The 26,358-nt window shown below is 39.2% G+C and overlaps 1 long non-coding RNA gene across 1 annotated transcript; it reads right to left on the bottom strand.

The window, feature by feature from the left end:
* Positions 1–21,483: 21,483 nt before the first annotated feature.
* On the bottom strand, positions 21,484–22,672 carry LOC128509478 (uncharacterized). The gene is made up of 2 exons (XR_008356052.1): positions 22,560–22,672; positions 21,484–21,959 (listed from the first exon to the last, which is right to left on the bottom strand). It is a non-coding gene; the product is annotated as an uncharacterized LOC128509478 (long non-coding RNA).
* Between the last annotated feature and the right edge of the window lie 3,686 nt (positions 22,673–26,358).

The following is a 26,358-nucleotide window of genomic DNA, read 5'->3' as shown; positions in this document are numbered from 1 at the left end:
TTCGTTGATCTAGTAAACAGTACTAGAATAACTTCATTCATTTTCACTTTCCAAACTTTTTGTATGTGTGTGTGTGTGTGTGCGTGCGTTTAAGTAGCGTAGTTTCATGTATCGTAGATTAGTCAAATAAATCCTCGTTTCTTTATAAAGAACTGTTGACTGTATTTTAAAGTCTAAACATTTGCCCAGATCTTGTTACCTTGCTTATAACTGCTAAATACTAGATTTTGTGGTAGCATCGTTGGCCACATGATAAGCAGAACTGTTAAGATACACTAAATTGTGCTAAATTGTGCCAGTGGACGGGTAGTTGATAAAGTGTACATTATAAATTTAATTAAGTTAATCAAACTATCCTGAATTGTTAAAAATTCTATACAACTCTGACCAAGAGCTAAACATTACATATTAATGGTGAAGGATGCGTTGGCATTGTGTCCACATTACAATGTCTACATTTGTTGGTGAACAATGCGACCGCCATTCGTCGTCTTTATTAAGCAAACCCTGCATAATAATAATAATAATAATAATAATAATAATAATAATAATAATAATAATATTCTTTGACTATTTAAAACAAAGTTGTAAATAGAAACAAATGAAAGCTGCAGTTAAACACTTGATCATATGTATCTGCGCTAGTTTGTGCTTATGTGACCCATAATTATTTTTTCTCAATATAAATAAATGTTTGAAGTTTTAAGAACTCCATTAATTACATTTATATTCAGGAAATTTCCTATGATCGAATTCAGAGTGCATCGATTCAGAGAGAGAGATCAAACTCTATTAAGACTTTATTACTTCCTAAATAAAGGCAGTAAATGCTTCATCATGATCAGAAATGTTCTAAAGTCTTGAATCTTTATTTTTTTCTTGTATTTAAGTGGAATGCATTACAATTTACAGTATTGATAGTTTTAGGCACCATCTAACCAGTCAGAAAAATTTAAAATGAGTGTGAGCCTCCTTACCTAGTAGCACATTAGCCATCAAAAACAAACACACACACACACACATTTGCATGAACAGTTCTCAGAATAGATCAGCACTTTCAGCAGATGTTCATGGTTCTTCAGACAAACTCACTCAAGCACAACACACACACTGCACTCGACCTGCTGTTAAAGCTGCTGGTCCAAATCGCTGCCAAAGACACTTCACAACTGAAAAAGGAGACGTTCTTTCCACATTAAAGCTTTATTTCAGCATAGCTACACCACTGATACCATTTTAGACCACTAAGCATGCTTTAAAGTGTACACTTGATTTCTAGTGAGCGTCACAGCGACTCTTTCGGAACGAGGTGATCTGAGTCGTGTCGTGGTAGGAGACGGTACAGCCGAACACCTCGGCCTCTTCCCAGCGTTCTTTGCTGAGGGTCAGGGTGCTGCTGCGGCTGTAGAAGCCGTTCTTCTGTTCTTCTGTGCTGGTCACAATCCCCTCGTTCACCTCGGCACCATCCACGGTCCAGGTCAGCAGCGCCCCCTGTGGAGAATAGGCTGAGAGCAGGCAGAACAGTGAGGCCGATCCCTCAGAGAGCTGCAGAGAGGAGGGAGGGAGCAGAGACACGGAGGGCTTCACCACCGGACCAGCTGGAGGACACACACACACACACACACACACACAAACAGTTATATTAATGTTATTGTAAACTCTAACATACTGAACTCTGTGATAATAAGACTGTAGATCAGATACACAAGTTTATCTGCACATCGTACAACAAAGCAGAATTCTCGTAACGTCATCCAACCAAACCAAATCTCCATCTTCTGAACAAAACACAGTGTGTATGAATGAGCATCACACCACGGTAAAGTTATGTATGTTTATTTATTTTTTTTACATGATGTTAATAATTATTTTGTGGCTCATCATTAATAAAAAAAAAAAGCAATAACCCACCATTGTTCATGATTTATTCTTACACACATTTTCAGGACTATGATAAATTAGAGCAACACAAAGCAAAATTTAATCCACTAAAAACTAATATTTCAAATTTGTCTTAAAAAGTTTTAGACTGAATTTTACAAAATAAGACAAAAGCTGATATTTTACAGAAGCAGCTCTGCGCTTCACATCACATTTCTCTTCTTTATATAAAATGTTTTTTTTTCCCTTATATTAATGTTACATTATAATTTTACAGTAAATTTATACATTTTAATAAATTGTGTAAAAGTACTAATGAATCTCTGAGCTTTTAGAAAAAGAAGGCACTTACTTCTTATAATAAGTTTGGAGCCGCCACCAAAAGTGTACCACAGTGATACATTCCAATGAAGCCGTCGTACAAAAACCTCTGTCACACTACAGTGAACACACACACACACACACACACACACACACACACACACACAGGTATATTAATGTTAATGTAAACTATAACACTGCGATGGATTGGCACTCTGTCTAGGGTGTACCCCGCCTCGTGCCCTAAGCCTCCTGGGATTGAGTGAGTGAGTAAGTAAACTCTTACAAACTGAGATCTGTGATATAATATCTGTAGAGGAGATACACAAGTTTAACTGAACATCATACAACAGAGCAGAATTCTGATAACATCATTCAGCAAAACTGCCGATAACCAAAACAATTTCCATCTTCTGAACAAAACACACAGTGCATGAATAAGCATAACACCAGGGTAAAGTTATCTACAGTAGGTTTAATTCAAAGGACAGTGTACTGCACACACTGCAGAAGACTGGAGGAGAAATAACACCAAATTGTGGACAAGTGATGAGATTCAAATCTCGAATAACTTGATAATGCTGCTCAGACCTAAATCTTGTTTTTCCATACTTAGAGGACACTTTGCATTAGCAGCACATGCTTCAGTGCTCTGGGAGTGTTTATAGCGCTGTGACTTTAACACTTCATGACTGAGAGCTGCTGCTACAGCAACTTCACCCACAGCTACCATGACTTTGATCCCCGTCTTCATCTGGACACTGATCCTCTGGACTCAAGGTCAGACACTGCTTCAGGTTTCATCTCTACAATCATTTCTTCATTCAAATACACATTTTTATGTATTATAATGTTTCAGTTTCATGGTGAATTATAATATATATTTTTACAGAGTGCAGAGGTCAAGTCACAGTAACTCAGACTCCTGCAGTGAAATCTGCTCGTCTTGGAGAAACAGTCACCATCAACTGTAGAACCAGTCAGGCAGTGTATCATCACAGCTCATACGGTCATTTCTTACACTGGTATCAGCAGAAACCTGGAGAAGCTCCTAAACTCCTGATTAAATATGCCAATCAGCTACAGTCAGGTTTTCCAGCTCGTTTCAGTGGCAGTGGATCTGGATCTGATTTCACTCTCACCATCAGTGGAGTCCAGACTGAAGATGTAGCAGATTACTACTGTCAGAGTTACCATAGCATCAGTAGTAAAGATGTGTTCACACAGTGTTATAGAGTCGTACAAAAACCTCCCTCAGTCAGATTGTAGAGAGACTGCACTGCTGCAGCTGGGAGCGACTGCAGGTGCTGAGTTGGAGGATGTGATACGACACAATGACACTCTGTGGAGGAGAGGAACCACACCACACTAACTCACAACTTACATCAAAAATCTCTCAATAATCATAACACCACAGTACACAGAGTCAACTCACATCCACTCTGAAAAATTACAGTTTTATAATTTCATAAACTATTGTTTCTCATGACTGAAGTTGTTTGGTGCAAAATTGGCTCTTATGTTTCTCCTAACATTTGGGATTGGAGCTGATGTTCCTTCTCTCCACTTCCTCTTTTTTAAAGTGTAACCTATTTCAGACAAGCCTGTAGTCCTCCTGACGTCTCTCCCTCTTTCAACTCCTATATCTCAATATTTATCATCTCACCTTCAAAACACAATAATGTAAACATATTGTACATAGTCATCCATCATTCAGCAGTGTGAGGTATCAGTGTTATCTGCCTCTTCCTCACTCCCTCAATCCTCCCCTCCTTCTCTTCTTTCTCTGTGGCTTTCAGCATCCAATGTTTCTGTATGAATCTCAGTGTGTTTGGCAGCTCTTCATCTGAAACTAAATCTCACAAGTCTGAGCTGCAGTATATCAATAGAGATGTATCACTAAGATAAAATAAGATAAGATAAGATAAGATAAGATAAGATAAGATAAGGAGAAGATAAGATAAGGTATACCACAGTGGTGAAATTTCTATGTTACAACAGCAAAGAAAAATAAAGTAGGGACAGTACAGTGTATAAATACAAAAGAAAAAGAAAAAAAATACAATAGTTACACTTTCAATGAAATTGTAATAGCTAACATAATATTGCGCAAACTTAAAAAGGTGTTATTGCATTGTTGCAATAAATTTATTGTACTGTATGTTGTGACTGTTATGGAGAACTATTCTAAAACAACAAATAAGCAAAGCAAACTTTGTGTAGTATTAGAAAACTATCTGACTTTTCCTCCTCATACTGTATCAGAGTCACAAAAGTCAGATGAAATATGTATAAATCATAATTATTAAATCGTCCCTGATGAACATGACTCATGCGATGTGTAGCTCAACAAAGAGAGAGAGAGAGAGAGAGAGCTCTTAATACACTTGATATGATGAAATTTTTTTTAAACTTAGTTAAAGTTAAAAGTCTGGTATTATTTACATATTTACAGTTTTTTTTTTGGAAAGCTGTAAGAATCAGTTAATTTGTTCTTCAATGTCTATGGATGTGTGTGTGTGTGTGTGTGTGTGTGTGTGTGTGTGTGTGTGTGTGTGTGTGTGTGTTCTGTGCTGCACTCTGCTTCTTCATTCTCCTGTGTTGTGGCTCTCAGGGTCTGACTGCAGGTTTTCAGTTTTGTGGTGGTTTCTGTTGTGGATGTCTCCTTTTTTTTCCTTCGGTTTGGCTGTAGTGCTCTCTTTAGGTGCCGGTGTGTCTTTAGGTGCCGGTGTGTCTTTAGGTGTCGGTGTGACTTTAGGTGTCGATGTGTCTTTTGGTGTCATTGGTGGTGTGCAGATTTGTGGCTCCTATACCTCTTCAGTCAGGTTTTTCCCGCTGTCTGTCCCCGCGCTGCTGCTGTATCTTGGCCTAATCGCCCCCTGTGCTGCCCGGCTGCACAACCCAGTGCAGACAGCGCTGCCTTTCATGTCTGATATTGCCCACACTCAAAGCACTTCAGACCCTCCATGGTGGCAAAAACTATGAAGCAGGTGTTCCCCTCTTTACAGTAGAGGTTTTTATTAAGTGTTTATTTTATGTCGTTTAAAACTATTAAAATCTACTGGCAGAAAGACAGAACGTGGGGCAAACGAATTTATTGAAGCAGGCCAGCTCCTTCTTAATTGCCTCGTCCTTAAAAAACGGGGGCACATTTGATATTACCACTTGTGTCGTGGGGGTAGACAGAGGAGTAACTTGAACTGCTGAGCCTCTTACACATATTCCCCCTCTTTGTTAGTGTACTCATGACGTTTATCTTGGTTAAAAGCACCACCACCGCTTTGTTTACCCGTGAGGTAGATTAGATGTTCTCACAATTGACCTGCTCTCCACCATTACCAAAAGCTGCACTACTCGAAAAACTAATAAGAAGTGTGTTTGTGCTTTCTAAAAATGCGAATGAGTGTTGTCTTGATTTAGATAAATTCAGCATTTATTTATTCTTTGGTTAAGAGTTAATCTGCAGGTTATTTCTTTGACTGGAATATAATGTGATGCAGTTCATGAGGGACATAAGCTGAGGATAGATGAGCTAGTGAGCTAAACGCTCATAACCATGTTTATATTTTCCCCACTTTGGCCGTGACTTTGCATGGTAGCGCGAGCGCTTAGTTAATGAAAGCTGGATAAAAACCCATCAAGTGTTTATCAGTTAAGGAGTGGGGGAGAGGGGGCTTCAATACACTGTAAGTTATAGTTTGGCTTTAGAGATGAACTAATGCCCATATACGAGTGTTATATCGCTTATTTGTATGAAAAGCGCATTAAGTAAATTCTCGGTTAATTTAATGCAGATGTTAATACAGACAGACAGTGGCTAACGCTAACAAAGTTCAATGGTTAACATTAGCACAGGCAGTTTATTTACATTCCAGAATTCCCAAAACAGTATTTTACACACTCTGTGGTAAATACCCAGATAGCACAGGTACGTCACGGAGACGTCTGCTAAAGAGCGTACCATCTGGTAAACATTGCGTTTGTTTTTTTATAGTCATATTCAGATCGTCTGTAGATCGCCTGTTTGAGCTGTTAAATCATACATCTATACGGTGTCCATACGACGTATCTTTATCATCCGAAATTTGCTGGTATGTGGACGGGAAGCTGCAGCATCAGCTATGACTTGAATGATTTAAGAGGAAAAACGTATTTTTTTTTAATCCAGATATTTTACTAGAACGTATAGCACGTTTAAAGACGAACACTACATTACTTTGTAGATGTAAATGCAGGTTCATGTTCCTTTTCCCATTTTCTTTTTTATACACTCAAAAAAAGGAAGTTGGCTACCTGTTACATGTATTAAAATGTAATATGTGTTTTGTACTTAATAATTTCATGTTTTCAAGATAAACATGAATAAATGATGTTGTATTTACATAAAATTCAACAACTTAACATGTATTAGATTTAATCATGTTGGGATAAACCAAAGGGATCTTGTTACTATGAAAAGCGGAAATATCAGATCAAACATCGCAAGAAGACATTGCGAGAACAGAACACAGTGTGTTGAGAAGACAAGCATTTGGCGAGCGTGTGGAAAAGGTAAGCAGGAATTAATTCCCATCTTTCTAAATAGAAATTAAATACTGAACATAAATGTCACCTGTTGTTTAGCGATGTTTAGTCACGTTATTTTGGTTTAAGCTATTTCTTGTATTTTTAATCACACTTAAAATACCGACGGTTTCAGTATATGCGCGTGCTTAATCTGCGGTTCGGTTCTGGTTTCGGTCTGTTCTCATGAGTTGTGAAGCGAGAGGAACAAAGTATAAATATTGTTCATTTGCTAAATTAAGTATCATGAACATTAATTGAATATCTATCTCTGTATTTTTTCAAAGTAGTTTGTGATTGAAAAGTGCCCCGTCTGCATCTGACTTCAGGAGTTTCCTAACCAACCGTATTTAACGGTCATATTTAAAAGTCATAACGAACAGTTATAAAGTACAAAACGTTTCTGTTGGTGTTTCATTTTTTTTTCTATGATTAATACTTATTTGTGGTGTTTTATGTTTTGTACATCTTTTCAAATTGAGACATCATTTGTAAGTTGCTGCTGGTGTAAAATTAAAATCTCCGTTTTATGCCGTTTGTCTTATGCTTTATTCCTTCACAGAATTCTGTTGACCATGGTTAATTATATTTAATTAAAATAATGGGAGGGGGTTGTTTTAATAAAATAAAGTCTATTCGATATTCTGTAAAGTTTATTTATCTTTGTCTTCACTAAATTTTCCTGTTCTCTTTAAGCAGAGCTCCACTGTGGAGGATGGGGTCAGACGGGTGACTCCTGGCCTGACCCCATCTACTGGAGGAGCCTGAACAAGCTGTTGAGGGAGCTGTAGTACGGATGACGTCACAGTGCAACAGCTTTAGAATGATGCTTGGTCAGGTCTATATTCTGAACATAGAATTGCAAAACGTCTGATACTTTGGGGGAAACAAAGACTTAAACTGTGCCAGCTTTAATAGTTTTTAAAAAATAGATATTTTAATATAAAAGAACTAGATAGAGACTGATAAGCAGCTGGTGTTATCTGGGTATTTAATGACCTTTAAACAAAATACAACATGTTTTCACCTGTTTTATACAAATTACTGTTTTAACTTTGACTTGTTTTGAAAGAATACATTTTTATGTCATGTTGGCGTGTTTTAATTGTTGGGGAATTGTTTGGGGTATTTAAAAAAAACAATTTACCTGAACCAACTATAAATGGGCAAAAAATGGAAAACAACTTTTTTTTAAATAAACAAAGAGTTGGGCTAATAATAATAATAATAATAATAATAATTGTAGCGAACAATGAGGCTCCCACAGAGAGAGCAATCAACTGACCACAGGCCAGAGATCTTCTCCCAGCATGCATGTCGCCATCCTGATAATCTTATCTGATCCGCGATCATAAAGGGGCATCTGCAAAACGATGCAATCTTATCTGAATGGCAATCATAAAGGAGCGTCTGGGAAACTAAGCTGCAAGAAACTTCACAAGACCAGATGCTTTGAAGTAGACCCTTACGGCGCTATGCCGCTGCTGGCATCATCTGCTCTTCAAGAACTCTCAACAAGACTTTGTGCCAGAACTCCACGAAGCAAGTCCAGCAACGAAGAAGGAGAAGTTCCAGAGCGCAGCCATCGGTAACCAGGCAACCAACGCCTCATCGAAGGACTTTCCCGACAGACGTCATCTCTACAACAGCGCACCAACCAATCAGCAACTCCGTGATTCCCTTCGCTGGAGGCGTTTGTTTTGCTGAATAAGGTAACAATCGATATTTAAACAGTATGTGCATTGGTGGGGATTGGAAGATGAATGAGAAAACCTCATTTACAAGACAAAAGACAGTGAGAGGTGTGAGTGTGCAGTACAGTAATGCCATGTCGGAGAGACTGTGTCTCTTGACCAGCCTCAGAGGCCATTGTACTCTCTCTCTCTCACTATAAACCTTAAAACTTTTTTTTTTTTAACTAGTGACTTTTACTAATAAAAAATAAATGAACAAATAAAGTGAGGGAAAAAAACTAGGCAAGACACCAAACAGCCTTCCAAGTGCTGTCCTCACACCCAGCGGATACAGAGAGAGAGAGAGAGAGAGAGAGAGAGAGAGAGAACAGGTAGTTATGGTCACAGTCGCATGTATTAGCTGATTTTTCCACTGTTTGTCAGACATTTTTCATGGTTTCTTTTTTTAACAGTTTCTGAGACCTTTTACTTCTTCTTTCTGTATGTTTGATAGTTTTACTTGTCCAGTTTAAAACTGTGCTATTCCTATTTTGCCATGTGACTACCTGTGTTTTGAACTTGACTAAGAATCTGTCTACATGATATGTGTTTGTCAGTGCCTCGACCCCTATTAGGTATCAGGACTACAAAAAATAGAAGAAAAATGTTTTAAAAAGCAACTAAACAAATAAAAATAATATCCCTGATTCCCTGCAGTGACGAGTGTTCAGAGCTCTACATGTATCAACACAGAAAGAATAATACATCAGGGCCCGAAACAACAGTATATCATCACATGAAGGAAAAAGGGCACAGGATTGAGGATTAGAATGTTTGACTTTTGGACAGAGAAGATAGATTCAAGAGAGGGGCAAAAAGGAGCCGTCTATGTACAAGCGAAAAATATTTTCCATTTGTCTCCATCTGTCTCTGTCTACCACATCTTACTTTTTTACTTCAACCTCCTGCATGTCCTCCCTCACCACATCCATGTGGAAATGTCACTATATTTTCTAAATTTAATCTGAAGGTATTCATAAGTGTGTCCTGTTATGCACTGATTAATTTATACTGGGTCCAGAATGGACATAAACACTGTTCTCAGAAGGTCTACTGGATTCTGAGGTAAGAGAAAGTCAGAAGCTGATTTTCAGTTTAAATTCAGTGTACAGTTTTGACACAAGTAGAAATGGATGAGGATCTGAACTCCTCCATCTTATTAATATAAAATAAGTCTTTACCTGTCAGTTCACTCAAGCATAAACCCTGCAGTAAATAAAGAGAAGAAAGCAGCTTCCTGCTCCACACCCAGCTAAACACACAGAGTCAGTGTTAAGCAGTAAATCAGAGAGCAGTGTAGAGGAAGTGAGATTCACATGAAGACGGCTGAGTGATCCTCTTTCTCCCAGAATAGAGCAGCACTTTCACCAGATGTTCAAGTTTCTTCAGCCAAACTCACTGAAGCACAACACACAGCACTGAATCTACAGCTAAACACACTCTCTCATCACACTGATAATGACTATTAACTGGAATAAAAGAAGACACAATGTCCAAAATGAAGCTTTATTTCAGCAGAGCAAAACTACAGGAAGAGCAACAGGACAGTGAAGAGAGTAAAGACAGAAATGTCAGCATTGTGTAGAATTAAAACTCTATTGTAGATGGATGTGTAAGCAGCTCAGTGTTAAATTCTATCTTGGAGCTGTTAGTCTTCACACTGGCTCTTTGTGAACGTGACCGGATGATTGACACCAGCATGGGAGACTGTACAGACAAACTCCTCCCCCTTTTCCCAGACTGCTTTGCTGAGGGTCAGGGTGCTGCTGCGTGTGTAACCGTCCTTCTTCTGTTCTTCTGCGCTGGTCAGAACCCCGGCCTTCACCTCTGAGCCGTCCACTCTCCAGCTCACCAGCGCCCCCTGTGGAGAGTAGGCAGACAGCAGGCAGAGCAGCGAGGCGGATCCCTCACACAGGTGCAGAGAGGAGGGAGGGAGCAGAGACACAGAGGGCTTCACCGTGGGACCGGCTGGAGAAGACAAACACACAATAAACACACATTTACACACACTTACACAACATTTACTCATTACTGCTTATTCACATGACTGCAGTTCAGAAGAACTACTCAGCAGGAGAAGATTTACTAGTTACTGGTTATATTGTGGAGCGACTCAGACTTTGATCAGCTTTATTCTGTGTTAAACACTTCTTACTGATGTGTAATATAAAGTGCTCCCTGTGTGATAGTAGTAAATGGATCTGATTACACAAATGTTCATTGTTTAACACAAACACACAGCAGCATTCGTCTGTATTTTACATCAGCACAGAGACTTTAGAACAATTTACACTAAACTTCAGATATGAACCAGTGACCAGGTTTAAACTCACGGACACACAGAGTATTTATTATATCATCATTATTCACTCATTTATTATTTTACTATTTTACAGTTAAGAATTACTCATAAATAACATAACTATACACATAATTTTTATTTAACTCATGTAAATGATGAGCGGAAGTTATTTTTCTTTACTTTTAGAATCCTAAAAGAAGTAAAAGTGACTTACCAATGATGAGTTTGGTTCCTCCACCGAAAGTGACCCACAGTGATACATTCTAATGAAACCGTCGTACAAAAACCTTAGTTACACTACAGTGACCACACACACACACACACACACACACACACACACACACACACGCAAACACACACACAGGTTTCCATAAAAGAGAAGTTCCACTTTGCATTAGCAGCACATGCTTCAGTGCTCTGGGAGTGTTTATAGCGCTGTGACTTTAACACTTCATGACTGAGAGCTGCTGCTACAGCAACTTCACCCACAGCTACCATGACTTTGATCCCCGTCTTCATCTGGACACTGATCCTCTGGACTCAAGGTCAGACACTGCTTCAGATTTTATCTCAACAATCATCTCTTCATTCAAATACACGTTTTTTATGTATTATAATGTTTTAGTTTCATGGTGAATTATAATATATATTTTTACAGAGTGCAGAGGTCAAGCCACAGTAACTCAGAGTCCTGCAGTGAAATCTGCTCGTCCAGGAGAAGCAGTCACCATCAACTGTAGAACCAGTCAGGCAGTGTACAAGGGCTCAGCTGGTGAGGAGTTACACTGGTATCAGCAGAAACCTGGAGAAGCTCCTAAACTTCTGATTAAACTTGTAAATCAGCTACAGTCAGGTTTTCCAGCTCGTTTCAGTGGCAGTGGATCTGGATCTGATTTCACTCTGACCATCAGTGGAGTCCAGACTGAAGATGCAGCAGACTACTACTGTCAGAGTGGACATAGCATTACTGGCTACTGGTTCACACAGTGTTAAAGACTCGTACAAAAACCTCCCTCAGTCAGATTGTAGAGAGACTGCACTGCTGCAGCTGAGAGCGACTGCAGATGCTGAGTTGGAGGATGTGATACGACACAATGACACTCTGTAAAAGAGAGGAACCACACCACACTAACTCACAACTCGCATTAATAATTATAACACCACAGTACACAGAGTCAACTCACATCCACTCTTACATCTCACATCCATTACAGTTTTATAAGTTCATAAATTATTGTGGTACTATTTCTCATGACTGAAGCTGTTTGGTGCAAAGCCTGTAGTCCTCCTGACGTCTCTCCCTCTTTCAACTCCTATATCTCAATATTTATCATCTCACCTTTAAAACACAATAATGTAAACATATTGTACATAGTCATCCATCATTCACCAGTGTGAGGTATCAGCATTATCTGCCTCCTCCTCACTCCCTCAATCCTCCTCTCCTTCTCTTCTTTCTCTGTGGCTTTCAGCATCCAATGTCTCTGTATGAATCTCAGCATGTTTGGCAGCTCTTCATCTGAAACTAAATCTTACAAGTCTGATCTGCAGTATATCAATAGAGATGCATCACTAAGATAAGATAAGATAAGATAAGATAAGATAAGGAGAAGATAAGATAGGATATACCACAGTGGGGAAATTTCTATGTTTCAACAGCAAAGAAAAATAAAGTAGGGACAGGACAGTGTATAAATACAAAAGTAAAAGAAAAAGCAATACAATAGTTACACTTTCAATAAAATTTTAAATTGCAATAGCGAATATAATATTGCATAATTAAAAAAGGTTTTATTGCACAGTTGTAATAGACTTGATGTATGTTGTGACTGTTATGGAGAACTATTGTGTAACAACATTTTACAGGATAAGCAAACTTTGTGTAGTATTAGAAAACTATCTGACTTTTTCTCCTCATACTGTATCAGAGTCACAAAATGGGAAATGAGTTTGAAAAGCATGATGAAATATGTATAAATCATGATTATTAAATTGTCCCTGATGAGCAGGACTCAGGAATGCCATGTGTAGCTCAACAAATTGAGAGAGATTTTTTTATTATTTTTAAAAATAAACTTTATTTAACAATATTCAACCTACCAAAGTCACTGTATCACATGGTGTACAAACAAAGTTCAGCTTAGTAACAATTCAAAGATTAGTTCACCTTCAATTACAGTACAGATGTTATCATTGTAACACCACTTTAATTTAAAAGACTCCATATCATTCATTAGTTTGTAATATTTGTACTCAACACCAACCCTGGCTTTTAAAAGTGCTTTAAAAAGAAGTACAAGCTTGACCAAGAATAAAATTAATTAGCTGCCATTTAGTTTTTTGTTTTTGAAAATACTTTAATCCTAAAACAAACATATTAATCGTGAACTTTTCTTGAAATCTTAAAAACAGATTTCTCAATAAAACAAAAAGTGACCTCAATCTGATGCATTCCGTAAAACAATGAAAAACAGTTTCTCTTACTCCACACAAAACACATTTATCGACAAGATCTGAGTTTATGACAGAAACAAAAGCATTTACAGCAACAGCCCCGTGTAATATTCGCCACTGCAGATCACCGGTTTGCTTATTCAATGGTGGTTTGTATATCACCCTCCAAGCTGGTTTGTCCTCGCATTCCAAGTTTTTCTCGCCACACATTGTCTTTTTTTCTATTTAATACCACTTTATTAAAAATTTTAACAAAACACCTGTACAACAATTTTCCTTTCACCGAAGTAAACTCTAAATTTTGCAATCCATCTAGATCCAGCAAAATACCAAACATGCCCTTTAAATCAGGTGAAATAACAATTTTTGGAAAAGGATCTCTCGTGTCTGGAACTGAAATTCCATTACCATAATTTTGCAGTAAAAGCAGTTCTTCCTCAATTATTCTTTTTTTCCACATTTGTATAATAATCCCAGCTTGTCGTAAAGACCTTTGTTCTAAAGCCGTAGCCAGTGAAAATACATCACTTAGGTCAAATCCAGCCACATCAATTAAATTCGTTAGTTTTATGATACCAGAACCACATAATTTAAGTGTAAGACCAGGCAAATACACATCTGATAAATCAAAGCGAGCTCCTTTGACCAAAGGTTCCTCAAGTAACCAGAATAGAGACTCTGTCTTACAAATCCTGGTTACATTGAAATGTCCCCATGTTTTGAAAAGTCCACGGTAAAAGGAAGGTAGTCCTTTTAAGTTCAGCTGTTCATGATCCATAAAGAACAAGGTGTTGTCAAGTCCCAGTCTCTCAGTTTTCTGCAGGATAATTTGCGCTACTTTTCTCCATACCAGATCTTCAGGTCCAGTTAAAAGTCTCTGGATAAACTGCAATCGAAACGTAGCACATCTACTCGACAGTCCTTGACCACCTTCTTCAACAGGTAAAAAAAGTACACCCTGGGGGACCCAGTGAAGTCTATCCCAAAAAAAATTAACAAGAGTTGCTTGCAACCTGGGAAGAAGGCCGGAAGGAGGATCCACACATGCCAATCTGTGCCACAATGTAGAGGCAGTCAAATTGTTAATTACTAAAACCCTCCCCCTAAAAGATAGTTGTGGATGAATCCACTTCCACTTCTTTAACCTGCCCTCGATTTTCTCAACCACCCCAACCCAATTCTTTTCTTGTGTGACTGTATCCCCAATAAAAACTCCCAAATATTTAATTCCACCTTTTTTCCAGATTAACCTTCCAGGTAATGATGGTGGACCCCTCTCCCATTTTCCAACAACCAGTGCATCACTTTTACTCCAGTTTACTTTAGCAGAAGATATGCGTTGAAACTCATTAATAGTTTTTACCATATTATTTATATCATTCTGTCCATTAATCATAATTATAACATCATCGGCATAAGCTGATATCTGATGCTGCAAATTGTTACGAGGTAAAAATAACCCTTTCACTTTAAAATATAACTTATTTAACAAGGGTTCAATTGCTAAAGAGTACACCATTCCTGAAAGGGCACATCCTTGTCTTATACCTCTTTTAACTTTAAAAGGGGCGCTCAAACCACCATTGATTTTTAGCATACTTTCAATATCTCCATACAACACCTAAATTGCTCCAATAAAACCTGGTCCAAACCCAAGAGCATTCAGAGTTGCCCAAAGATACTGGTGCTCCACTCTGTCAAAAGCTTTCTCTTGATCAATGGAAATGAGCCCTAAGTTGATACCCAAAAGTTCAGAGACCTCTATTATGTCTCGAATAAAAGCAATATTGTCTGAAATTAGCCTGCCAGGCACACAATATGTCTGGTCAGGGTGTATGACCTGCCCCATCACCTCTCTCAATCTGTTGGCCAGAGACTTTGAGAAGATCTTTAAATCAGAGCACAGCAAGCTTACCGGTCTCCAATTTTTGATTTCTTGTAGATCACCTTTCTTTGGCAGAAGAGTGATAACAGCTCTCCTGCAACTCAAAGGTAAAGATCCCTCGGCTATGCTCTCATTGAGCACATCCAAGAGATCCTCACCCAGCACTTTCCAGAAGGCTCTGTAAAACTCAACTGGTATTCCATCAATACCAGGAGCTTTTCCGCCCTCCATGTTCTGCAATGCATTCCGAAGCTCTTGCTCACACAGAGGCGTCTCCAGCACTGCTTTTGATTCTTCTGATAGCTTTGGTAGGCCTGCATAAAAGCTAGAGGCCAACTCCTCATCTTTCTTATATTCACTCTCATAAAGTTCATTATAGAACCTTACAGCACGCCGTCTTATTTCAGGCAGCGCTGTCAGTTCTTGCCCACTTTCTGAGCGCAGTGAGTGAATATATCGGCTCTGGCCATTTTTTCTTTCCAGATTGAAAAAGAACTTAGATGGGGCATCCATTTGCGCAAGATTTTGATAGCGCGACCTGACCAGAGCTCCCTTTGCCTTCGTGCCTAGCAGGTCCGCATAAATTAACTTTTTAGATTTTAGGGCATCAATTCCATTCTGTCCTCCAGTAGCCTCTATAAGTGCCTGTAGCTCTACAATTTCGGCTTCTAATTTTTTCAGTTTTTGTGTAGCATTTTTAGAGACATTGGAAGTATACTGCTGGCATAAAAGTTTGATTTCAACTTTTCCATAGTCCCACCACTGACACAGATTAACAAAGCAATCTTTCTTTAGTTTAAATTCTTTCCAGAAAAAACTAAAAACCTCATTAAACTTTAAATCATCCAACAATGAAACATTAAAATGCCAATAGGCACTCTTTGATTTTATGTTTGCTATGACTACTGTACATATAACAAGAGCATGATCAGAAAAGCCTGAAGGACTTATTACACAGTTTTTCACAATATTAAGTTGGTGCTTAAAGCAATATAGTCTATCTAGTCTAGCCGAGGAAATCAGGTTTCCTCGAGTATGTGTCCATGTATATTGTTTATCATTCTTATTTAGGTGTCTCCATATATCACACAATTTGTGGGTCTCAATCAATGTGCAGATAGCACGGCTTGAAGCAGCATGGGGCTCGATGTGATTCCGATCTAGCACATAATTCTCAGTGCAATTAAAGTCACCACCTAGAAACACATACTCATCTGAATTATAACTCTGTAGAAATTCATTAAGCTTATTTAAGAAACAAACTCTCTCAGCACCATTAGTAGGAGCATATACATTAATAAGCACAATACAAAATTTTTCGAACTGTGCTTGCATAACAATAAGTCTACCAGGAATTTCATGTTTCACCTCAAAAGAGACAGGAATAAAATGCTTAGCAAACAATACCACTATCCCTCCTCGAGTAGAGCTCATATGAGAGCACACCACTACTCCTTCCCACTCTCTTCTCCACTCAATTTCGTTTAGACCGTCACTGTGTGTCTCCTGAATGAAGGTGACATCAATTTTCTTTTGCTTTATTAGTTCAAATAAAAGTGCTCTTTTATAAGCATCCCGTGCCCCATTTATGTTCAGAGTGCCCACCCTCACCTCACTCATTAATAAGTATGAAAGAAAGATTAAACCTTAGAGCAAATTTGAACATACGAAAAATAGAGTGCACTATGTTGTTTCAAACCCATCCTGTGCTTGAAGTTCTGATCTCATTTTTGTAGCAATTTTCTTTAGTCTATATATTTCTTGAATAGTAAACTGTTCCTCAGCCTCACTCCCCATTAACATTCCCACAGTGTCTACAAGCCATCTGCGATTTGGAAAATAATCTGTAATCTGCATATTCATCGTGCTTTTTGTTCCTTGTAAAAAAGACTTAATTTTTCCAAATGGATAAACATGATGTCTAGTCCTTCTGTTCTTACTATACAAAGTATCGCTATCAGAATCTTCAATAACACTGCTTTCAACATCAGTTTGTGTTGCTGACAATTGTTTTAGTTTTCCATTCCCTATTTTTCCTTTATTCCTTTTCCTCTTGACAGGAGGTGTTTTAAAAAGCGCGTCATTACTCACATACTCAGCATTGTCCTCTTCCATCTTAACATCAGCTGTTTACTGGGTCTTATCTGAGTCCTTTGCCATTTCTGACCCTCCCGTCCACTCCTCATTTGCCCCGGCCTCTACTGTAGAAGCACTCGTACCTTCATCCTGCTTATGTTCGGCCCCTGTCACGACATCATCCACTGCTGCCACTAGATCAGCTCTCACATCCTCAGTTTGTGCCGGACACAAGCTTCGATGTGCCCTTCAACCCCACATTTAAAGCATTTCATCGTCTCAGAGCTGGCAAACACGACATACTGTAGTCAAAGCCATCGATCTTAAATTTAAATGCCACATTTAGTTCTTCCATTTCACTTTTTAAAACCATGAAAACTTGCCGTCTGAAAGAAATGACATGTTTCAGTAAGGGGGATTTGCAGCTTAGCGGGACTTTTCTCAATTGAGAAACAATTTTTCCGTGCCTGGACAACTCAGTAATCAGCATTTCATCTTTTATAAACGGGGGAACATTGGACACAATAATCTTTTTTGCTGCTTGAACAAGGGGCATAACGGGAGTGAAAGTGTCTTGTATGACGACTTCTTTTTGTACCACACTATTCACTTTCTCAGTGTTATCCAGAAAAAGCACTACAGCACTGTTCATGCGGAACGCCGACATTATACTTTCGTGCCCGACAATATTTCCGACCGCCAGACTGCACTCTTCTACTGAACAGTTCATTACAGGTGCGATTTTAATACCATGCCTGCGGGAAAGACACTCATAGCACGTGCGTTCTGGAGACGCCCTCGTCGACCAGCACACGCTGGAAGACTGTACAGTTTATCCTCAAACTTAATCACACACACAAAAAGTTAATAGAACGCCAAGAGAGCAATAGAAAAAAAGGGGGAAGGGGAAAAGGAGAGGGGAACTCAGTCACACTGTAGAACTCTCACACGCCAACTCCGCCCGAGAGACATCACACACTTTATTAAAGAAAAAAAATCATAGAATAATTTACATGTTTTCATTTCTTTTCATAAGTCTGGTGTTATTTACATATTTACAGTGTTTTTTTGGGGAAAGCTGTAAGAATCGGTTGGTGTGTGTGTGTGTGTGTGTGTGTGTGTGTGTGTGTGTGTGTGTGTGTGTGTGTGTGCGCTGAGTTGCGCCTTTATTCTCCTATGTTGCGGCTCCCAGGGTCTGACTGCAGGTTTTCAGTTTTGTGGTGGTTTTTGTTGTGGATGTCTCCTTTTTTTCTCTTCGGTTTGGCTGTAGTGCTCTCTTTAGGTGTCGGTGTGTCTTTAGGCATCGGTGTGTCTTTAGGCATCGGTGTGTCTTTTGGTGTCATTGGTGGTGTGCAGATTTGTGGCTTCTGTACCTCTTCAGTCAGGTTTTTCCCGCTGGCTGTCCCCGTGCTGCTCCTGCTTTATTATGTACGTGCATGTTATTCACAAGTTCTGACGCGTGTCTTTTGTTACACAGTGTCACACACGACTCCGGACGTTTCGCTGATTTCTTTGTCTCTTGTTTATTTTCAACATCAAAGTACAACGGTTGTTACAGTTTCTTGCATAAATCCACTGTAGTCACGACAAGTCGCTTGCTGTGTTCTGTAGCTTACTGTCTCACGGTCAAAAGCTTGTGTTCTCCACATCTTAGCACTCCATCCTGCAGTACTGGCTTCCATATCTGCCATCTCTGGCGTTCTTCAGTTCGTGAAGCTTGGCTAGAGAGACAGTAAGCTAAAAGGATACAGTAAAATAATCTTTCGAAGCTACAGAACACAGCAAGCGACTTGTCGTGACTACAGTGGATTCATGCCGAATCGCCGCCTGAGCTGCCCGGCTGCACAACCCAGTGCAGACAGCGCTGGCTTTCATGTCTGATATCGCCTGCAGTCGTAGCACTTCAGTTGCTCCAAGGTGGCAAAAACTATGAAGCAGGTCTCCCCCTCTTTACAGTAGAATTTTACATTAAGTGTTCCTTTTATGTCGTTCAAAACCATTAAAATCTGTTAGCAGAAAGGCAGAACGTGGGGCAAACAAATTTATTGAAGCAGGCTAGCTCCTTCATAATTTCCTCGTCCTAATAAATAGGGGCACATTTGATATTACGACTCGTGTTGTGGCGATAGACAGAGAGGTAACTTGAACCGCTGACCCTATTACACATACTCCCCCTTTTGTTAGTGTACTCGCAAGGTTTATCTTGGTTTAAACCACCACCACTGCTTTGTTTATCCGGGAGGCAGAGTAGATGTTTTCACACCTGACCTGCTCTCCACCACTAGCAGCACCTCCTCCACCTCTACTCCGTCCTCCACCACACACCTACAGTAATGTCATGTCGGAGAGACAGTGTCTCTTGACCAGCCTCAGAGGCCATGATGCCTCGCTCACTCTCTCTTTCTCACTATAAACCTTTAACTTTTTTTTTTTACTAGTAACATTTACTAATAAAAATAAATAAATAAATAAATTGGGGGGGCAATTTCAGTCCTTCCACAACTTGACAAAACGCTGAACAGCCATCCAAGCACTCTCCTCACACCCAGCACAGAGAGAGAGAGAGAGAGAGAGAGAGAGAGAGAGAACAGGTAGTTATGATCACAGTCGCATGTATTAGCTGACTTTTTCACAGTTTTTCAAAAATTCTTCATGGTTTCTTTCTTTAACAGGGTTAAGGTCCTATTTTTTGAGACATTTTACTTTTTCTTTCTGTATGTTTGATAGTTTTACTTGTCCAGTTTAAAACTGTGCCATTCCTATTTTGCCATGTGACTACCCATGTTTTGAACTTGACTAAGGATCTGTCTACATGATATGTGTTTGTCAGTGCCTCGACCCCTATTAGGTATCAGGACTACAAAAATAAGAAGATCCATAAAAAGAAATAAAAAAGCAACTAAACAAATAAATATAATATTCCTGACCCACTGCAGTGACGAGTGTTCAGAGCTCCACATGTATCAACACAGAAAGAGTAATACATCAGGGCCCTAAACAACAGTATATCATCACATAAAGGACAAAGGACACAGGATTGAGGATTAGAATGTTTGACTTTTGGACAGAGAAGATAGATTCAGGAGAGGGGCTAAAAAGAGCTGTCTATGTACAAGTGATAAATATATTTTTTCACAGAGGTAGAGATCTTAGGCTCAACCTGTCTCATATTTTTCATGCTGGTCCATCAGGAAAGCCTCCCTTACAAAAACCCTTACTCTCTCCTGTCGTTACATCTTAACGACTCTCCCTAATCCCACTCTATTGCAGTTTCTTCTAAACAGTTTTCATGCGGGAGCAAGTTTATTGTCTATAATTATTTTTCTTTTAAATGGAGCTACATTATTTAAAGTATAATATATTGTTTACTCTAAGCATTCAGTCACCGGATCGAGTTCTCTGGGGTCAGACAGTGATCCAGTCATAGCTGATAACTCTGGCAGATCACTAAGAAATCTCTGTGCAGTAATTGATGTGAATGTATGTTTAATGTGGTAGCACAGCAACGTACATACATTATTAATAAAACACTTTAAATGAGATGAGACGTTCTAAGATTACTTCAGACAGTAAAAATGTCTCTTATTTTTCTTTCAGCTGCTCCCACTAGGGGTCGCCACAGCGGACCATTTGTCTCCATCTGACTCTGTCTACCACATCTTACTTTTTCACTCCAACCTCCTGCATGTCCTCCCTCACCACATCCATGTGGTAATGTCACTATATTTTCTAAATTTAATCTGAAGGTATTCATAAATGTGTCCTGTTATGCACTGATTCATTTATACTGGGTCCAGAATGGACATAAACACTGTTCTCAGAAGGTCTACTGGATTCTGAGGTAAAAGAAAGTCAGAAGCTGATTTTCAGTTTAAATTCAGTGTACAGTTTTGACACAAGTAGGAATGGATGAGAATCTGAACTCGTCCATCTCATTAATATAAAATAAATCTTTACCTGTCAGTTCACTCAAGCATAAACCCTGCAGTAAAGAAAGAGATGAAAGCAGCTTCCTGCTCCACACCCAGCTAAACACACAGAGTCAGTGTTAAGCAGTAAATCAGAGAGCAGTGTAGAGGAAGTGAGATTCACATGAAGACGGCTGAGTGATCCTCTTTCTCCCAGAATAGAGCAGCACTTTCACCAGATGTTCAAGTTTCTTCAGCCAAACTCACTGAAGCACAACACACAGCACTGAATCTACAGCTAAACACACTCTCTCATCACACTGATAATGACTATTAACTGGAATAAAACAAGACACAATGTCCAAAATGAAGCTTTATTTCAGCAGAGCAAAACTACAGGAAGAGCAACAGGACAGTGAAGAGAGTAAAGACAGAAATGTCAGCATTGTGTAGAATTAAAACTCTATTGTAGATGGATGTGTAAGCAGCTCAGTGTTAAATTCTATCTTGGAGCTGTTAGTCTTCACACTGGCTCTTTCTGAACGTGACCGGATGATTGACACCAGCATGGGAGACTGTACAGACAAACTCCTCCCCCTTTTCCCAGACTGCTTTGCTGAGGGTCAGGGTGCTGCTGCGTGTGTAACCGTCCTTCTTCTGTTCTTCTGCGCTGGTCAGAACCCGGTCCTTCACCTCTGAGCCGTCCACGCTCCAGCTCACCAGCGCCCCCTGTGGAGAGTAGGCAGACAGCAGGCAGAGCAGCGAGGCGGATCCCTCAGACAGCTGCAGAGAGGAGGGAGGGAGCAGAGACACGGAGGGCTTCACCGTGGGACCGGCTGGAGAAGACAAACACACAATAAACACACATTTACACACACTTACACAACATTTACTCATTACTGCTTATTCACATGACTGCAGTTCAGTAGAACTACTCAGCAGGAGAAGATTTACTAGTTACTGGTTATATTGTGGAGCGACTCAGACTTTGATCAGCTTTATTCTGTGTTAAACACTTCTTACTGATGTGTAATATAAAGTGCTCCCTGTGTGATAGTAGTAAATGGATCTGATTACACAAATGTTCATTGTTTAACACAAACACACAGCAGCATTCGTCTGTACTTTACATCAGCACAGAGACTTTAGAACAATTTACACTAAACTTCAGATATGAACCAGTGACAAGGTTTAAACTCACCAACACACACACACACACACACACAGCATATTTATTACAGCATATTTATATTTGTCACTGGTTTACTCATTTATTATCTCAGTACTTCATGGTTTAGAATAACTCCCAACATATTACTAATAACTATACACATTACTTTCATTTACTCATGTACATGATGAACAGAAGTTATTTTCTTAATTTTTAAAACTGTAGAAGAAGTAAAAGCAACTTAGTGTTACTAAAAGTGACTTACCAATGATGAGTTTGGTTCCTCCACCGAAAGTCCACCACAGTGATACAATCTAATGAAACCGTCGTACAAAAACTTCTGTTACACTACAGTGACCACACACACACACACACACACACACACACACACACACACACACACACACACACACACACACACACACACACACACACACACACACACACACACATAAAGAGAGGTTCCACTTTGCATTAGCAGCTCATGCTTCAGTGCTCTGGGAGTGTTTATAGCGCTGTGACTTTAACACTTCATGACTGAGAGCTGCTGCTACACCAACTTCACCCACAGCTACCATGACTTTGATCCCCGTCTTCATCTGGACACTGATCCTCTGGACTCAAGGTCAGACACTGCTTCAGATTTTATCTCAACAATCATCTCTTCATTCAAATACACGTTTTTTATGTATTATAATGTTTCAGTTTCATGGTGAATTATAATATATATTTTAACAGAATGCAGAGGTCAAGTCACAGTAACTCAGACTCCTGCAGTGAAATCTGCTCGTCCAGGAGAAACAGTCACCATCAACTGTAGAACCAGTCAGGCAGTGTACAAGTGGTCAGCTGGTGAGGGGTTACACTGGTATCAGCAGAAACCTGGAGAAGCTCCTAAACTCCTCATTAAACTTGTAAATCAGCTACAGTCAGGTTTTCCAGCTCGTTTCAGTGGCAGTGGATCTGGATCTGATTTCACTCTGACCATCAGTGGAGTCCAGACTGAAGATGCAGCAGATTACTACTGTCAGAGTTACCACAGTGGCAACGTGTTCACACAGTGTTATAGAGTCGTACAAAAACCTCCCTCAGTCAGATTGTAGAGAGACTGCACTGCTGCAGCTGAGAGCGACTGCAGGTGCTGAGTTGGAGGATGTGATACGACACAATGACACTTTGTAGAGGAGAGGAACCACATCACACTAACTCACAACTCACATCAGAAATCTCTTAATTATCATAACACCACAGTACACAGAGTCCACCATGGCCACTACTGTAAAATTAATACTTCTATTGATTTATAAATTATTCTAATCCTTTTTCAAAGCTATTTGGTGGTTAATCATCTGCTCTCTGATTTAGTTGTGTTTCTGCATGAATCTCAGTAAGTTTGGCAGACATCTCATCATGGATGGCAGCTCTTTATCCTCAGCTAAAACAAAATTTTAGCAAGTCTGTTCTGCTGTATATCACTAGAGATCACTATGATGGATTTGGTGATTGTTGAGGAGAACTATTGTGTAACAACATCTGACAGAACGATGAAACTTCGGGTAGTTTAAAAAACTAGCTAACATTCTCTCCTCATATCTCATCACATCTTTTTTTAATTGTCTTGGCCAAAAACTGAACATCTGCATCGCTATCAGGCTTCACACCAAGAACTTTATTCAGTCACCAAGCGCTAAAATAAACACTAATAAAAAACTTTATTTTGTGCTATTGTTTTCTTTCTGCACTAATATTAACTCCTCTCTAATGGGACTTTAGCTTCATAATATTTTATTAGTTTATGAGGATGTGTTTTATTGTAGACCACCAAAGCACATGTACGTCTGTAAGTCACTCTGGATAAGGGGATGTGCCCAGTGCTGTAGATGTAAATATGCTTAAGAGACAGTGCAATACTACTTCTTGTGCTGCGGTTCAGGTCTCGCTCCTGTTTGATGGTTTATTGAGTCAAGGAATCACGTAGCATTAAGGTGTTGTTTTAATGTGATCTGATTTCTCCAGCTGATGGCCCTGTTTTATACATGACCTCTGATCACTTTTTTCTTTTGCTGTCTTTATATAAGTTTTATTATCAGCTTGTCTCACCTGCGTCTTGTTCTCGTGTCATCCTCGTGCACTTTGCTGCTATTCTGTTCACCCTGTAAGAGAAGATATACTGTAGATTAATTCAATTCAATTCAATTTTATTTATATAGCGCTTTTAACAATGGTCATTGTCTTAAAGCAGCTTCACAAAAATGAAGGAAATAAAAAAAAAGAAAGTATTTGGAAGTGTGTATGTGTGAGAAAAATGTGTCTAGATAATAATGAGATGAATGATTGAATGATGAATGAAATGTCTCTGATGAGCAAGCCAAGGGTGACGGCGACAGAGGTAAGGAAAAACTCCCTGAGATGGCAATAGGAAGAAACCTTGATAGGAACCAGACTCAACAGGAAACCCATCCTCATCTGGGTGATAACAGATAAAAAATTATATAACATCATGTGTGTTATACAGATGAAAGTTCAATATAACAGGAATTTTTTAAATTAACATGAGTCAGTAGGTGCAGAGGGCAGATGGGGTCTGGATCACTGGAAGCACAGGAGCAGGATGTGTAGCTCCAACCATCATAAAGGAGAATCCAGCTTAAGCTGGTCCTTCTCTGGATGTCTCAGGAACCTTGCAGGGTTGGCCTTTGTCTATTGCAGCTGGCACAATCTCCAGATGCCTCGGGATGGGTAGAAAAGTACAGAACAGATGGAGAGAATTAGCGTAGTTGCCATTCAGGATAGATGTACTGAAGTATGAAGTTATGGGATGAGTTACGTGTATGGCAGATTAAAGAGATGCGTCTTGAGTCTACTTTTAAACTGGGAAACTGTGTCTGAGCCCCGAACACTGTCTGGGAGGCTATTCCAAAGCTTTGGAGCTAAATATGAAAAAGCCCGACCCCCTTTTGTAGATTTTGAAATTCTGGGAATTACAAGAAGTCCGGAGTTTTGTGATCTTAAGGAATGTGGTGGATTGTAGCGTATCAGAAGACTGGTTAGGTATGTGGGAGCTAAACCATTTAAAGCCTTGTATGTAAGTAATACTATTTTGTAATTAATTCTAAACTGAACAGGTAGCCAGGGCAGGGATGATAATATTGGGGTTAACATTTTCGACTAACTGAAGCTTGTTTATTGAGGGTGCCAGACAACCACCTAGTAATGCATTACAATAGTCCAGTCTGGAGGTCATGAATGCATGAACTAGCTTTTTTTTAACATCTAGCATGAACTAGATTACTGCATTTGGTGGATATTTTGCATCATCAACACATTCGAAATTGCATAAAAGTCATACACAGCATTCCTGTACGTATATGCTGAGTAGTTAAGTCATGATTTACTCAGAGCAGTCTGTTATCTCTGGGCTTGATGATGCTGACAGACTCATCACTACATGACCAGAACTAAATAAAGATTAATTATCAGTTCAAGCTGTTTCTTCTGTTCTAAAGAGAGGAGAGGCAGACCTTCAGTAACAGATATCAGGAGATTTAAGAGACAGCCGTCATTTACACTGTTTGCTAGAAATTCTGCATTCACTCGATGACAGAATCAAATACATCTATGTGAATAAAAGGCTACAAAGTGGGCTGAGAGAGATTCTTCACTCTCTCTCTCTCTCTCTCTCTCTCTATGATGTGCATCAACACAGAAAGAAAGATCAAACTGTGTGTGTGTGTGTGTGTGTGAGAGAGAGAGAGAGAGAGAGAGAGAGAGAGAAGAATATGGTCTATAATAAGACTTTACTGTTTTAAAAAGAAAGTCTGATCAGAATAATGCATTAACTGTTTTTCTAAATCAATGCTTTATTCTGATCAGATTTTTTTGTAAATCTGGGAAATTTCTGATGTTTTCATTTTGAATCATTTTTTTATTGTATGTTTGTGGAATGCATTAGATTGCACATTCTAACTAATCAGAAAAATATGAAATGAGTGTGGTCCTCTTTACGCAGTAGCACATTAAGCATTAAATATACTCAGTCACACACACACACACACACACACACA

The sequence above is a fragment of the Clarias gariepinus genome, chromosome 2, assembly GCF_024256425.1.
Source record: "Clarias gariepinus isolate MV-2021 ecotype Netherlands chromosome 2, CGAR_prim_01v2, whole genome shotgun sequence".
In the NCBI taxonomy this organism is placed as follows: Eukaryota; Metazoa; Chordata; class Actinopteri; order Siluriformes; family Clariidae; genus Clarias; species Clarias gariepinus.
Note: the sequence above shows the minus strand (reverse complement) of the source record. Positions and strands in the feature narration are given on the sequence as shown.